The sequence below is a fragment of the Mauremys reevesii genome, linkage group 23 (genome assembly GCF_016161935.1).
Source record: "Mauremys reevesii isolate NIE-2019 linkage group 23, ASM1616193v1, whole genome shotgun sequence".
In the NCBI taxonomy this organism is placed as follows: Eukaryota; Metazoa; Chordata; order Testudines; family Geoemydidae; genus Mauremys; species Mauremys reevesii.
The window spans coordinates 8,490,577-8,502,511 of NC_052645.1; the positions used below are offsets into that span (position 1 = coordinate 8,490,577).

An 11,935-nucleotide genomic window follows, 5' to 3' on the forward strand; every position below is an offset into this window, starting at 1 on the left:
AAAGCACTTCCTCCCTTCACCTGATACCATCTGGCCAGGTATCAGGCTCATTATTCCCATAAGTAATATAAAGAAGTTATGTTGTAACGGATTAGAATATATTTGACTATAACTGTGATAAATTACAATTAAGGTGGTAGTGGTCTGTGCCTTTTTGAGCTGTCCCTACTCTGTAGGAATGTGGTTTGCTTAGCAATCATATTGTTTATACATCTCTAGCAACAGACGCTTGGCAGAATGAAACCAACATGCGTTTTTTTAAAAATACAGTAAGAAAACTGCTTAAGCTGTTTTTGGGTAGCAGGCCATTAAAGTTCACCTGATTATGGAGCCACTGAATAGCAACGTGAACCATTTTTGCACAAAAACTTTCCCATAACATTCACTTTCAGGTGTTCACCAAGACTAGAAAATGACAGACTGAAAATTTCAGAAAGTTACAAGCAAATGAATGTAGGGGAATAGAATGGAAACACGCCTGCAACCTGAACCATAGTGGTTACTAATGTTCCCCCTACAGTAAGATGTAGATACATGTGGCCTTTTTACCATAGTGAGAAATCAGGAAGGGAGCGAGTCAGTATACAGAGAGACTGAGAAGTGAGGAATTGGTAAGCTTAAGGCCAGAAGGCACCAGCAGACCATCTAGTCTGACCTCCTGCATATCACAGGCCACCAACACCACTCAGCACCTGCACACTAAACCCAACACCCCAAATTAGACCAAAGTGTCACAGCTGACAGGAGACTAGACCATTATGTGTCTCAGTCCAAGAACAGGGGGGATGGAGGTGCACCAGGCCTGAGGCCCCTGCAATGACAGGGAAATGATTAAGTAAGATATACCCAGCTAATCCTGGCATGTGACATTGCAGAGGAAGGTGGGGGGAGCCCAAGGTCCCTGCTAACCTGACCTGGGAGCAAATTCCTTCTCGACCAATCATAGGGTGACAAGTTCGATCCTCAGCATGTGAGCAAGAGCCAACCAGCCAAGAGAGACAGAATGCTCAGTGCTACCTCAGAGCCCTTGCCCACCTCAACCAATGTCCCATCTCCTGCCATGGCCATCCCTGTCACATTAGAGGGAGCAGATAAAAACAAAAAACCTAAAACACATGGGGAGGGATGAATCCCTTCCTGACCTCTGCAGGTGGTTGACTGAAACCCTGAAGTGTGACCATAATGAGTAGGTGACCTGGAAAATGGCCTGTGGTTGAGCCATAGGCGGGGATTTGTAACCCATATTCAACAGCTGTGTGATGAATTTACAGGTGACTATTATTTTTCATGGAACTCACTGTGAAATCAAGAATCACGCATTTGCTTAGACTGGTATCCCCAATCTGTGATCTGTGAAGCACCGGTACATGACGGAGTCCTTCCTGGTGGATCATGGGGTGCTTGCTCTTCCTTTTTGTTTCCACTTGCTAAACTTCTTCAACAGATACATTAACCACTTCTGAAATACCTTTCTTCCATAGAAGCAGTTGTCATAGTTTCCACACAGATGTTATGAGATCATAAATGGGAGTGGAAGTATCCATGAGACAATCTATCTACTAAATATTGGTGCATGCCATGAAAATATTTGGGAACCCAAGAGTTAGACAATCTGATTGGTGAACATTATTCCAGCTCTCAGTAATATAAATTACTTAAGATGTGAACAACAGAATCTGATTCATCCCATGACTATTTTGCAGGCAGTCATGAGCCAGGTTTTCTCTTATGTATGTAACCATAAGGATTATTTATAAAATAACACATATTCCTCCAAGCATTTTTTTCATGGCTGCTAGTGACCGGTGAATGCTCAGTCATGCAAAAGAAAAATAAATAAAAAAAAAATAGAAAGCACTGGAGTCTACAGCAGTTGGAACTCCTCATTTCTGTGCTCAACTCTGCCAGCAACTCGTACTGAGATCTTGGCCAAGTCATTTCCCCCATCTGCCTCATTTTCCACACAGAGTAAGAAGAGAGAGTCCTAAACATTAACAAGAATTCATATCACCTCCTCCTCCCCCAGCAGTTACACAATGAGCCCAAATTGGAGCCAATACATGAGTTAAGCAGTTGGTACCTCTCTACCCTCAGCACAGATGTCTTGAGTCTTTCAAAGATACAGATGAAGATGTTGGGGTCTATCAATTCTGATATCTCCGTGGGAGCACGATTAGTAACCTTTAAACATGGTTAAGCAGCACATTGCCCTTTGTCTGAACATCACTTTGCTACCGACAAACAAGAGGCAACACTGACTAGGCCACCAAAGAAATGAATACATTAGAGCTTTCTGCTAATGATTATTTGTATTACCGTAGCACCTAGGAGCCCCAGTCATGGAGCAGGGCCCCATTGTGCTAGGCAAACACAGAAGAATAAGACAGTCCCTGCCCAGTCTTTGAGACATCCATGCTAATGGGCGACACACATGCTTCTCAGTCATACCAGCTGTAGGTGCTTAGTTGTTGTGTTGAGCGAGTGAGATGTTTTTAGCCACAAATCAGCATAGACTTGTTTTCATTTCCACCATACCGAGGAAAGTGACTTGCTCCCAGCTGGTCCATTTACAAATGACAGTTTTGGGTCAGTGTTGTATTACTATTGTCCTGACCCTGTGTCACGGGAGAGCAGACTCAGTGCTCTGGAACTGCTCTGGATGAAGTTCAGACAGGACCCTCCTGCAGTGTGACACCCCTGAGGGCACACTCTCACTAGAGCAAGCATCCTTGGTTTCAGCACCTCCTGGGTCTGACCTCGGGACATTCAGCACCCTGTTTCACGCCATGAGCTCCCCACAGTGAGTCCACCTGGTGAAGTCTTATGTGCCCCCAAAGGGGCCATGCACCCCAACTTCCACAGTCAGCAGTGACTCTCAGTCAGCACTGTAAAACAGAAGGGTTTATTAGTTGTCTGGAACACAATACAGAATGGATCTTGTTAGCTCAGAAAGCAGGAAGTTACAGCAAAGTTCATTTTGGTGAGACCCAGAGCCCTGGGCTGTACCCCCACAGCCCTCCCGAGTCCCAAACCAAGAGACTGACCAGCTTCCAGCCGCCTACCCTCAGTCACGCCCAGTTGTAACTCCTCCATCCTTTGTGCTGTTTCCTGGGCAACCCAGTCCCCTGACCTCCAACTCTCTCGTAGTTCTCCAGCTCCTCTGGCTGGCTCTTGCAGAGGAGGGGTTCCGGCTATCACGTGCCAGGATGCAGAATGCTTGGCCATTGTCTAGACCCAGGGAGCTACACGGCAGTCACACCTGCCCTCTAGGGGTCTCTGCAACAATCACACACCCTTCTCACACCACCAACATATAGGGAAACTGAGGCCCACACAGAGTACTCATACAAAACATTAAGAAAATTCCCACTTTGTCACACCCTGTTCCATTCCTCACCAGCTTCGCATCATGAATGAAGAGAGCTAAGACTCATGGTAATTATGGACCAACTAAAATCTAGGTGCAAATCCTGAACTAAGCTCATGAAATACAGGAGAAGGAGAAGGCACAGCACGCTCTAAACCAGAGCTTTTCAAACTGGATTCCATGTTTGCCACATCCACAAACTGTCTGGATTTTCCTTAGGAAATTTCTTACATTTACATAAAATATATTTAACAGGACGTCCATACTTTTTTCCAAAAATCAAAAAGGGTATCAGGATATTTGAGAACCACTGGTCTTAACCATGGCTAAGTACAAAAATTACCACACACCACATTATGGAGGCATTCAAGAGGGCTCAGGTATCTCTTTTCAAAGGCCTTGATTTCCACACCCAGCAATCACCATCTGCCCAGAACGGGCTCTGCTTGTCAAGGCATCAGTTTAGACTATCAGATTGGTCAAAGTCAAATTTCAGAATTTTCAACAACATCTTGTAAACTATTATTCTACACACTTATATCTTAGTGTGTGGGTGTGGGTGCACACATATACATCGACAGCTGTTTTACAAACACGACAACCAAAAGGACCAGTAGTCTCCTATGAGATTGTGGTGCTGCTCTCTGACCCAGTTTCTAAAGGTGTTCAGAATGATTAGCTCTACTCCTATCTTTCCCTTTCCATCCCCAGGAGTTGGAGAATAACAATAATCTAATTTATGGAGGGCCATAAATTCCCATAAAATCCTGATGTACTTTAGAAACTATATACAGTATTTTACAAGAGTTACTGCATATACTGTGTGAATGCAGACACCTCTGGGGTGGAATAAGATAGCTATTTAGAAGCACTCAGTAATCCTACCTAACCAGTCAAAACAGGAAGTAAAGTTAATTACATCCAAATGAAATTACAGGGGGAATTTTGGGAGGAACAATGGAACAACTGGAATTTGGCCAGAACTCACATGTTTCCCTATTCTTGAAAAAAAAAAAAAAAGCCATGGAATTTTTAATGGCCACAGAGAGATGAGGCCCTTGATGTTAATATCCTGTCAGCAGCACATCACCCCCTGACACCATGATGGAACAATGGTTCTAAAGTGACTCCGTAGGAAGAGCATCTCCTAGTGAGTTACCAAGATCACTTTCCTGCAGCTCCTAAAGTTTTCTTTGGAGGTTTCTCATCCAAATACTATATCTCAACAATCCTGCCAACCCCTGCTAGTCTGAATTTACCGAAGCCCCAAGACTGGAAATGAACAGGGTCTCTCACATGGTAGCGCTTCACATGACAAGCTGTGCAAACAAGCTGGCTACAACAAAATAAATAAATAAACCCACTGTGTTTGCTTCTAGCCGAGAGGATTCCTGCCCCCTTAAGTGGAAACAAAATCTTGAAAAGAATCTATTAAATAGCAGGGCGGCAGCTTCGGTTCACTGACGGTCGTGCTCCTAGAGTAAAACCAGAGACAGACTCTTATCTTTGCAGAAACAATGCCCCATAACTAACTGATCTGAGGTTTATTGGTCTGCTAGGGGGGTATGCCAGAGTTGTTAAAATACACGTTACATTTTCTCTGCAAAGTATGAACTTGGATGGTGAAAAGTTCACGTTAGGACAGAGTTGCCATTTCGGGAAGGGGAGGGGAGGGAGAGGGAGAGAGAGGTGCATGCACACGCGTGCGCACATGCACACACACATTGCAGAAGCAATCCTCGGAATCTCCAGGGGCAGACTAGCCAAACAGTCAGCAGCAGCACAGGTAAAGGGCTGGCGGAAGAGAACTTAATGACAGTTCAGACATGTGGTGAATGACTCAGAGGAAGAAACAGAGCTTGCAGGAATATTCTCGGATCGACACAGTCACTGAGCCAACAATTTGTTTTAATCATACCGCATGCACGTTATTTACCCATGTCCATGAATTCCTAATTAAAGTAATTAGTTGGGGGAGATATATCCATAACAATTCTGTTTTTAGGGGACTCACTAGGGTGTTCCTATGAAACACCATGTGTCATGCACTGAACGCTCTTGGCTTTTACAATTAATCAATGGCAAACTTCTTGCAGACCATTTCCTGAATACCTGGTCAAAAATGAATGGCCATTTCTACAATAGGCACCTATCCTCTATCACACAGGACAAAATCCCAACTGTTCACTAAACTACCTAAAGACATTAAGATCTAGCTCCAGATTCCCAGGCTAAGAGCTAAATTTTGCCCTCAGAGGTTCATAGCACCGAAGTCAACAGGAGATCATAAATAAGATGCGGGCAGAATCTGACCCCAAAAGAGCCCTCTGCAGTCACTGCTGCAATTCCAGTCTTGCAGTTCTGTGAAACACAGCAGAAAACTGAGTGCATGAACAAGACACGCAGCCAGGTACTGCATGAGGTTGCTGTACAGCATCTGCAGAACAATGTCACAATAACCCGCCAAATTCTATGAAGGCTCATAGCAAAGGACAACCCCATGAAGATAAGAAAATCCTAACACTGACTGGATCCAAATATTATTTGGCAGGGTATAAGGAGAACTGCCAGTGACCAGGCTTTGTGTAGGAGAGAGGACATTCAAATTCGGTTATGGTCAGGGATTTGCTTGTGAAAATGAGGGACGGGTCAAATCCCCCTTTTTTTACATCAGATGGAACATCAATTAGTAGCTCTGGGTATTCACCAGAGACAGAGTATGAATACCAGACATGAGAACAGAACAGGGCCTTTTCATACCAACTCAACATAGCCGTGAGAGGTGGCACAACACTGGTACTAGCAGGATGAGGCATCCCAGAGAGCACATGCCCATTTTTCCTGAATGCAATGGTCAGGACCTCTGCTAGGGGTAAATGCCCCCAAACAGCAGCATGTCAATCTTATTCTTAGCCAACAGACAAGGCATTTTACTTCTACCCACACTGGCCTCCTCTGTTCCATGAGCAAAATATGGCTACATTCAGCGAAAACGAAGTTGCTGTCAATCGACGATGAATTCAGGCCACAGCCAAAGCTAATTAAAAAAGAACGCACAGCAGTGTGGATGTCTAGCGTGGCACAGATAGGGTTACACTCTTGATGTATGCTGATTGACACTGCTAAGGTTACTTCAGGCTCACAGATCTCACCCATCACGCCATGCAGAGCAGTGAGCTCAGCCCACCCAGGGAATACACAGACTCACACACAGACACACAGACACAGCATACAGCAGCACAGCCCAACAGGCTGTCTCAACAGCAACCTGACACCTCTCATAAGGAAAGCGCAGCAAAATGGAATCTCGCTGTGCTGTTCTCCAACTGCAGCAATAGTCAAAAATACTACACCACCACACACGCATACACAGACACATGCAGAATGCAAAATCCCAGTGCCTACCTTTGCTGTCTGACGGCAGGCAGATTCTGTACTGGTTTGGCTTGGGGATTGTTCCCTTCTTTATGAAGTGTTCTGATCAACCAATGCTATTTGCATTCTTTCATTAGCACCTGTTTCAAGCAAGGAAGGGAAAAGCTCATTATGAGATCAGCTTCCTTTTAAAATAAAAATAAGATTAGTAGATCGACGGTGCCGAATAATAACAACGGCAATAATAAAACATGTAGATTAAAGCCCCAAACTAGGCAGTTTAATAATGGGAGATCCTGCAGGTTGTGAGCATGCTCCAGCCGGAACAAATCCTTCCTCTGTTATTCCTCTGAATAAAAATAAACCATGGTCAAGAAACCCAAACGGAAGCTTCCTCCTAGAATCCCTGCTGCTGAAAAATCTGTAATAAATTCAGCCTGAAGATGCAGAATCGAATCAGCAGCTGTTTTCTGGATCCAAAGCCAGCCAAAGCCTCTCTTGTCTTTTCCCACTATGAGTCTAGGCCTTTTTGAAAAGGGTTTTAACCTTTTAAAGATACAGTACACCAATTATCACTTCAGGAGAGCTGTCACTCAGTGCTCCAAAAACCCTGTCCACACAGCCCAAAAAGAGGGATCGGGCATCGTTTGGACTAATGGTCTTTCTGAAGAAATGTTATTATTATCAACACAGACTTTAAGAGTGTAATCTTTGCATTAGATAATAAAAATAAACTGATAAACTTGCCACTCAGCTACATAGTCACCACAAAACTAAATAGCCGTTAGTTACCATACACACTGAATTCTCAATATACAGCCTCCAATTATGGATATTATTTTTACTGCTATTGAATCTTTGGCCGAAATAGTTACTGAAGCAGCTACTCTCCCCACTTGCCATGACAGGGTTAAGTAAAGGCAGAGAACAGCCCCTGTCAAGTACTTACCATCACAACTAAGGACGAGGGCTGAAAGTTTGAAATGGGCAGTTTCGGGCATGCAATAAAGCATTCTTCCCAAACACTTCTTCCCAAACACCACGAGAAATGCCCAGCCCCCGCCCTCCACTCCCCCACATTTCACTGGCTCAGACCATCCCATCCCTGGGACGCTTCCATACCTCGTTTTTTAAAGGCAGGCGGCGAGGAGGCAGCTAGACCTCTCCGGAGCACATTTCCTGGTTCTTTTTAGCAAACAAGAACCCCCCAAGCACCGCCCCAGCCCCCGGATCTCAGAGCCTGAGCGAAGCTGGGGCGCCCCAGCCTACTTCCAGGGCAGCAATCGCAGCCATCCATTGCAGAGACACATGCCCCGTGCATCCAGCCAGCCGCCCCGCGCGTCTCCCCTGCGGACACGCATTAGCCAGCCCACCTGAGGGGCAGCCGGAGCAGCATCCTCGGCGGCTCTCCCCGGGGTGCTGTCACTTAGCACCCACCACGCTTCTGTTTGCGGTATAGTCCTGGGTCTGCAAAGCCTGTCGGACAAACCATTGCAATCAAGCGGTGCTTCCCCCCCCGCCCCCCCAGCCACTTTCCCTTCCTCCTCCTCCTCCCTCCCTCCCCCTCCCCCGGCTCTTCAGCAGAAAATTATCATATTTCATGTGTCGTTGCTCCAGCGCGCTGCCTGCTCTCGCCAATTGGCCGGGCCCTCGCAGCCGGAAATGTCAACAGCCGGAGCGGCCCGGGGCTGGCTCCGCAGAGCGCAGGCTCGCCGCGGCCAGAGGGCTGCAGCCGGGGAGCGGGCCCCGGGGAGCCGCGGCTGCACAACCTGCCCTGGCAGGAGCGGAGGCTTTGACACTAACCCCGCGGGCGGGGGGTTCCCAGGCTCTCCTCGGCTCGGGAGCGAGCGGGCTTTGCCAGGCAGCTGCCGCAGGGGAGCAGCGGCGTTGGGGCTCGCGGTCCCTCCAGCCAGGGGGCTACCAGCCGGGGCCGGAGAGCCCCCCCGGCCATTTCCAGAGCTGCGCAGGGGTCAGAGAACGGCGAAAAGCGGCGCGTTCTGGAGACACTTCTGCTTCCATCTCCTGCGCCCTGGAGAGCTTCTTATCGGCGGAGATTTTCTGTATGAAAATGGGAATCTTTGTTTCTTAAGAGAGCCAGTTGTTCCAGCTGCAGTTCCTCGGCCCCCCGCCCTAAAGTCATAACAGAGCTGGCCAAATAATTCGCAATTAATAATGTGCATGTTTAATTTAAATCACTTTAACTCACAAACAGAACATTTTCTAAGGAATCCATTATCTGAAATTACTTGTTAATTTCTTCTGCAGATAATGCCTGGCGGGTGATAGTGTTCCGCTTTGTAACTCGACAGTTTACATAAAGTAACCACCATAGCAAAAACTGTTGACTTTTACAATCAGACATACAATTCAAAAATTGTTTGGGGCAAATACCCGAGTTTAAAATTCCCTTTCAGTAAGTGAGTCTGGATCTAAGGCATCTATGCTGCACTCATGACCATGGTATCTGAGAGCTTTACAGAAATTGATGGATCCCCATATTTCCCCCCTAAAGTGGGGATATTCATAGTCATTTTTGTGTTTATGAAGTGTGAGTCCTGAAAGTTCAGATTAAACAAACCAACAAATACAGTAACACTGAAATTTGATTTTTCCCCCCACAATTCTCTCAGCTCTAAGATACCATCCTCTGATTGTGGCATTAGGAACTAGTTGAAAATATATCATTGACAGGGGCCTGTTAATAATACTTTGCACTTAACTTATGTAGGCCCCGTCACGTGAGGTGGGTAAACATTATCATCATCATTCTACACATGGGAAAACTGAGAGCCAGGGTCATTAAGTGACTTGCCTGTGGTCACACAGCATGCATGCAGCTGAGCTGGGAAGCAAGCCTGAACTCCTGCCTCCACTAGACAGTTCTGCCTCCCATCATGTGAGATATACACTTGGGAGACACAATGGTGGAAAATCAGAGGCAGATGAACTCTTAAGGAAACAGTTGTCTTCTTTGCATGCAAATGTGCCTTGTACAAATAAACAAGGAAAGAAGGGGAACAATCCTATGACATCTGCAGAATTGTACCTGGCAGGACATTTTTCAGAGTTTCTCATCGGGTTCTTTAAAGTACAAATGAAAAAGGAGTAACAGAGCTATGTTAAACAGCCTTCTTTTTATTTCATCACGGCTTGCATGGGGATAAAAAAAATCCTTGTCACAAAAAATAAAGAGGATTTAAATACAGTATTTACAAAACAAAATCAGCTTACGAAGCCCGCAGTTCTGTGCGGACCATGTTAAAATAAAGTAGTAAATTAACGACATATTGGGCAGAACATTACTGGACACATAATGGATCCAAACATTAATGAACTGTAGTTTCCCTTGCACTGGGACATAAGTGTAGAGAATAGAAAACAAGGCCATCTTAAGAACAGCTCTGAACGCCAGTGTTCTTGTCAGCCCAGAGAGCAGTGACTGTGCTCCTCTGAGGGGAACTCGGCAGACACCATTTCCAACAAAGTTCAGTGCCCTCTGTCTCCCTTTGGCACAGCAAACACTCATCACCACTGTGTGTCACTGCAGGCACTGAAACTAATGTGGTGAGAGGGAAGAAAGTGAGATAATCAGGCTTTTCAACAAAAACACTCTCCAGTCCCCCAATCCTCTGTACACTGGTTGATGCATTTCTTCCCCTTCCAGACTTCAATAAGAAGCCACAAAAAGGTCATTTCATCACCTAGACAACTCCTGGAAGCCAAGTGTGGGCTAGTGGTTAGAGCAGCAGCACTGGTACGCTTGGTGACGGGGCAAACGACTTTGCTGTCTGTGCATCATTTGCCCCATCTGTAAAGCAGGAAAAACAACTACCACCTCAAGGCAGTATTGTGGGGTTTCTTATAGTCCATGTTCAGGCCCCTAATGAAGTGACCTAATTTGCAAAAGTGTTAATCACAAGCAACTTCCATAGGCGTTTTTGGGTGCACAGTACTCAGATCACTTAATAAGGCACCTCAGTGTGGTGTTTGGAGCCTAGCTTTAAGCACCAATTGTTTAAAATCTTCAGCTTAATCATGGGGAGTTTATCCTGTGGGGCAGCCCACACTCAAGTCCAAATCACACTCCCAGGCATCTATCCCCTGGTCCCATTCACTCCAAAAGGAGTTGGCTGAACGGGGGGCTGCCATCTCCAGCCATGTTTCTCAGCTCACCTGTTCCCTTCTGTCTGATGTATCCTTCTAGAGTGTGTTCTGTGCCAATCTATGGAGTAACTGAATCCCACTCAGAGACCCTTCCTGCCCAAGCCAGCCCCCTACTCCACAGTGAATAGGCTTGTTTATTTAGGCTACTGTCTGTTTTAAAGTTGAGGTGTCATGGTTGCTAGACTTTTCCTGCGAGATTCGTTTGTTTGTTTTTCCAGGAGGAGATAAGCTCCAGGGGACCAGGGAGACAGAGCTGAAATTAAGAGCAAAAGGAGACAATGTGAGTCCTTGTTCCCAAAAAAGGCAAGGCACATATCACACTGAAGATGGCTAAAAACATATAAACACAGTGCTGCCAACTCGCATGATTTTACCACAAGTCTCATGATGACATTTGGTGTTTTCCTGAAAGCTCTGGCTGCTGAAATGACGTGAATACATGAAAATCTTGGCTCGCCTTAAAAAAAAAAAAAAGTCTAGCCCTTATGGTGGGAAAAGCTTGAAAGCATGACCCAAGTGTGTCCTACAGGCTCAGAAACCAGAATACAAAGAAAATTTATCATTTTTTAAAATTCTATCAATATTTAAGCCAATCTCATGATTTTTTTGAGGCCTGCCTCATGATTTCTGAATGTTTAAGCGGTTATTGTAGTTGCCAAAGGGGTGCTGTGCTGTCCCGAATGGAGTGCGATTGGATGTGTCCATGTGCCGGGGGGCTAGAACAATTTATATAGTGGGGGTGCTGAGAGCCATTGAACCAAACTGTAAACCCTGGATATCATGGAAACCACTTCAAGCCAGGGGATGCGGCAGCACCTCCCACACCCCGAGTTCCAGCACCTATGTCCATGTGACAATCTCTATCAAAAAGTGGTACACGCTGTGGAAATGTTTGAGAAGCCCTGGATTTGACGGACAGCTTATATAGGCTGACATCCCTTCTATTGGAAGTAAGGCTGAGTAGTAAATACTAAACAACATTTCATGTATATACAACTGTTCATAATGGAAGGGATAGAATGACAAGGA

At 45.7% G+C, this 11,935-nt stretch overlaps 1 protein-coding gene across 1 annotated transcript in view; it reads right to left on the reverse strand.

The window, feature by feature from the left end:
* The window catches only part of HIVEP3 (HIVEP zinc finger 3), a 413,559-nt gene extending 405,320 nt beyond the window's left edge, over positions 1-8,239 (reverse strand). Inside the window, exons 1-2 of the mRNA XM_039511413.1 lie at positions 8,116-8,239; positions 6,773-6,882 (exon numbers count right to left, since the gene is read on the reverse strand). The gene's annotated coding sequence lies outside the window, so the exon portion shown is untranslated. The remainder of the gene's footprint in view (positions 1-6,772; positions 6,883-8,115) is intronic.
* Positions 8,240-11,935: the final 3,696 nt, after the last annotated feature.